Consider the following 5610-nt stretch of genomic DNA (forward strand, 5'->3'; position numbering starts at 1 on the left):
TGCTGCCGTGATGCTAGAATAATAAAGACTAATCAGTCCTATTTATATGGCAGGAGGTTCCTTTGTCTGCGTGTCAAGAGTTAGCCCCTGGACCAATAGGAGAAGTAAAATCCTATGACTCCCATCCCATCCCAGCCCCAATAAGTCATGTGGTCCTTCATCTCCAGCCTTCCCTCAGAAACGTTGGCAATGCTTCGGCGATGATGACGAGTGCAACGGTTTAATTAGATCCATTCTTGAGGACGTGGACAATGTAGACGTTTTAAAAGGAGCAAGACCTGCATTTTTTCAGACTTTTTGTAAGGTGGTTCATCTCACTGGACGTGTAGTCGAGAGGGAAAGGGAAGTTCAGTCAGTGCGTCGCGGCTGAGTGAGGGCGCGTTGGGCATTCGACTGTCACCTTGCGCATTGCCCGGTTGGGGTCTGGTGCGTAATATGTCCAGTGGGGTGCGCGCAGGAATGCATGGGCATCGGGGCCTTGCATCTCTTTCAATAGGATTTAAAGAAGCAAATGCCATACAGGAAGAGGATGCAAGAGATGTTTCTTTCTTTATAACTAATTTCATGTCGAAGTGGTCTGTTTGTACTTCAAGTTGTACTTTACCGCGGATTTAGCTTATATTTGACTTATTTTCCACAAAAGCCGTCTGTATTCACTTTATTTAATTAAATTATGTTTTGTTTATTATAATCACTATTTACTGTTTGCACAATCATTTAACTGACTTCACACACAGGCCTCTCCCTGCCTGACAACATTGTAAAGCTTCCCTAAATGGTCTAAATGACTCCTACCTAAAATAAAGCAATTTCATCTAATCCAAACAGAAAATGTATGAATAGCATTTAGTTTCCCAACATTTGACATGTATATCTGAGTGAATAAAATCCCACGTTTAATGACAGATCACCCCCAAGCAACATTCATTACAGTAGAGTATATGAGTTTTGCTGCTATAAATTATAACACATCTGTTAATGAATTAATACATTATAACACAGGTGTTGGTGGATCCGGTACTCAAAAGGTACTAAGCCCTGTATTTAGGAAGAGCCTGTGCATTGCTATGGAATGAAATGGAGGTAGTCGACAGCTTAGATGGGAGTATACAAAGGGCAGGTGAGAGGGATCTAATTTCAGATGGCCACATGACCAGACATGTCAGTAGTCACATTACTACCTCAATATTGCTATCTGTACCTCTCACAGTCACTTGGCCTCTTTAAAGATTTAGCACATTAAAGATGTTGATATTATCTTACATTGAATAGTAAATACGTGGTTACTATAAAGACCGACATGTCCTTTCGACATCAAAGTTGTGAAAGTCTATATATGTATATCATTTATGGAAGCTGCATACCCTGTAAAGTAAAACATACTTAGTTTAATGTAGTTTGGAAAGAATCAAAAGTAGGCTTCATGTACTTCATATGTCCCCTCAGAGAAATGAGGGAATACTTCGTATGGCCGTCATTTTCAACTTCACCAGAGAGGAAAATGATTACAGTAACATCTACACAGATTCTCATATTAGAAATACTCATATGTTCTAACTTGATCTAACTAACCACAGTTGCCAACGGTTTGGCTGTTATATGTTTTACAAGTGTCGGCCCATATCCTGACTCTCTTTTGATGACATCCGTGGCCTTTCTCCAACCTGACAATATTCCACTTGTATTTTCATGTGCTGGTTTATTCATTGTGTTCATGTATTGATTCATGCAGTTAAACCGTTATTCAACCAGAAGTCAAACAAGAACACAGTTATTTTTTCAACCAAGCAGATATAATTTACAAGATGCCCTATTTTCAATTAGGAATACCTCCTCTGATATCTGTGCTATCCCTAATGAGCCCAGGCAGTGCTAACAATATAGGAAGATGTGGACCATGCACTGTAATGATGCCAACAGTCTTAAAACAAAGAAAATTAACTGGGTATGAGTGTTGGGGCCCAAATCTAGCTCGTGAAGTTGCCTAGTCTGCCTCAAAATGCCCGAAGCGCTGCTCTTCTTTTTCCGTGGGCCTCCTCCATTGGCCTCCCCTCTCCTCCCTGAGCAGTGCCAGAAAAAAATGAGTCATCACTGGACTAGCCAGACAACCCACACTCAACTCTCTCTCCCTGAGTGAAAGGAGAGATCAGAGAGGGGAGGGGCGAGTGCTGCTGGGATGAAATGTGTTGATGGCTGCACGCCCAATGCACTGCAGCTGAACATGGCTCATGTTCTCTGACTGAGACGCTGGAAATCTTGAACTCCTTTGAGACCAGGCTGCATCCATGAATATGAAATGAAAGATGCTCCCTGCCTGCAAGACTCCAGTATTTTTTCATTATGACACATACAACAATGGTGGCTACGACTCTACCGCAGTTGACAACAATTACAGGTCTATGTGTAAAAACATTACTCCTCGTTTGAGTAGTACTTAGAACAAGAGTTCTGTTGATATCTATGTGTAGTGTTTGACCCGTCTGAACATCAAGCATCAACATCCAGTAGTGGAATCAAGAGATGCTCATAAAGGACTAAGTCAAGACCTAATGTACTGTATATGAGTCACCATAGGTGGTAATGCACCTTAACATTTATTTTCAACAATAGTGAAATTCGAATAGTGAGTCACCATGGCTTGATAGTTGTTCAGACAAAAGTCTTTCTCAGAGGACTAGTGGATAAGACTTGTGTTCAAATACTATTTCAAATCATTTCAAATACCTTATCTGGGCTTTCCTGGCTTAATGGTCCAATAGAATAGTCCCAAAATATTAAACCCCGCTCATCTGGCACCAGGCAGCCAAAGCAAACGCTGAATTTTAAAAAAAGATTTGAAATAGAATTTGAATTCAGGTCTCTATTGGATAGTGGATAGTGGCTGTCTGGTCCAGCCTAAAGCACTGGAATGTGAGGTATCCTGAGGGCCAGAGAGTTTATCACACAGTTGAAGATCTCCCCAGGATTCCCAACTGTTTCCCTTCAAACAATAATGCAACAATCAGTCATCACTCAACTATGTCCAGTCTGTGTTTGAGGAGTATGTGAAGATTTCTCTGACCCATGAAAACTAAACATTGGGTTTAATTCCCGGGTGTGGTACATGTTGGTCACAGATGGGAATTGAATGTCTACAGTATAAATGATATATTTTAAAGTATAGATTTTGCCCTTTCATTTGAATGGGTGAAAAACTCCCTCTGATCTTCTTCCCCTTGTAGCACATAATTGATCACTTTAATGTAATTGATTAGCTAAAGAGTTCCAGGCTAAACTCCACATTCTCTCCTACTATAAGTTAACATCGAGAATTCCCTCATTCTATTCTTCTTGCTGTCGGACGTTTTGCTGAAACGTTTCTTTTTCTTTTCCAATGTTGCCTCCAACCTCTATCTCTGTGTCAGGCTTGCCAGAACTGCCTGTAGTCAGATTCCAGATGTTCTGTGTTCTGATTGGCTAGCATTCTCGTCTCGCTGGCCCCTATCACAGTGTCTCATATTTCCCACAGATCCAGAAGCAGGCGCTGAGGATTATGGGATGGATGAATACCTCCAAGTCAGTGGTGTTTGTACACCTGCCAGTTGGGACACGAGAAAGAAGCTAGAGAAAATCTTATAAGACATGACTTTCATCAGTTTTAGATGATGTAGCTTGGATGCCAAGACATTGGACTCGTTGATATGCATCTACTAAAACAACCTGGTTAATTGGGTAGGAACATTTCTTCTGCAGCCTCAAACTTTCATTAGTAAAAGGAAACAAGGCATCAACCTATGATCTGTTTTAAAGCACATTCTGCTTGACAATGGATACAATAGTGTGTTTAGAAACACCCATATGTTTTCATACACACATAAGACATACTCACAAAGGATGCTTGCAGGGGGCCTATTTAAGACTGCCAGTAGAGCTGATTCTTAGTTCCTGAACCTGACTGTGTTGTTAGAGTGAATATTTAGCCTGGGGTATCCCCTGTATACTCCTTCCTCTAAGCACTGGGGTTGACACTCATTGACACACCCTAAGGAGGCATGCCTAATGAACCCATTAACCATTCTCCGCTGCTCAGCTGCTCCTCTCTCAGACATATGGGAAGGGAGGGGCTGGGTGGGGGTATCTTGTTACCTTCCACAGGTAAAAAAAAGGGTTCTCATATGGGACCTTTTGGAACTATTTTTTCTAATAGTGTAGCCTGTCTTAAACACACCAGTTAAACTGTGTTTTTGTTTCCTGTGGAAGGTAACAAGATAACCCCACCCAGCCCCTCCCTTCCTATATGTCTGAGAGAGGAGCAGCTGGAATCAAAAGGTTTCTATCTGGAACCAAAAAGGGTTCTTCAAAAGGTGCTCCTATGGGGACAGCCAAAGAACCCTTTTAGGTTCTAGATAAGAGTGTATAGCAGTGACTTTGTGAGATCATGTTGGTTTAAGATTGATAGAAAATAGAATTTCACATTGGGGGAAATGTGTGATGCATAGAACACAATGTTCAGAAGAAATGGATGAAAGAAAGCATGAACAGTTATTTTGATTGTGTGATTCATTTCTTCCTTTGAGCCCACATTGTTTGCCATTTCGAGAACTTGAGACAATAAGGTTCTGTCTGCATTTCTGTCAAAATGTAGTTATTGGCGTAGCCTTGTTCTGTTCAATGTTCTATACCCATAGAGTACTCTAAATATCCCCAATTGATGTTGTTAAGTTAAAAAGAATACAAGATAACAATTGCTGGCACCATTCAAACCAATGAGGGTTCGGAATTTTAACGCCAATTATCCAAGAATCCTCTTTTTGCAGATATAACCTTATTAGTCTTAAGTTCTTGATTTTATATGTGTAGATGCACGTAGGCAAAGTCAGGGTCACAAACAGCAGACAGGTCCAGCGCAGGGCCCTAACCAGGGTCTGAGTTTTTGTGAGATTTTTAGAAAGTTGAAGCTCATTTACTGCATTTCTATACAAAAAAAACACTCTAAAATGCTATTTGGAGAAACGCAAAAACGACCCCAGTCAATATCACAATGGCCTCTGTAGCTTTATTCACCTCAGTTGATCGACGAACACACATCCTATTAGCTATACCATTAGCTGCTATACATTCACTTACGTTAACTCAGAACTGGGATTAAACACTATAATTTAATACCTACAGTAAAGAAGGATCTGTTAGCAAAATAAATATTTTATTAACAACAAGTTAACAAATGAGTTCGCTTGACAGATTTTTTTTGTTGTTGTTGCAGGTTTACAGTTAATTTCCTACATTTCTACACATTTTGCCATGGGGTTTGGATACATTTTTGCAGTTTAATGCTAATTTCCTACATTTCTACACATTTTGCCATGGGGTTTGGATACATTTTTGCAGTTTAATGCTAATTTCCTACATTTCTACACATTTTGCCATGGGGTTTGGATACATTTTTGCAGTTTAATGCTAATTTCCTACATTTCTACACATTTTGCCATGGGGTTTGGATACATTTTTGCAGTTTAATGCTAATTTCCTACAATTCTACACATTTTGCCATGGGGTTTGGATACATTTTTGCAGTTTAATGCTAATTTCCTACATTTCTACACATTTTGCCATGGGGTTTGGATACATTTT

The sequence above is a fragment of the Oncorhynchus mykiss genome, chromosome 30 (assembly GCF_057628025.1).
Source record: "Oncorhynchus mykiss isolate SJ-2025 chromosome 30, ASM5762802v1, whole genome shotgun sequence".
In the NCBI taxonomy this organism is placed as follows: domain Eukaryota; kingdom Metazoa; phylum Chordata; class Actinopteri; order Salmoniformes; family Salmonidae; genus Oncorhynchus; species Oncorhynchus mykiss.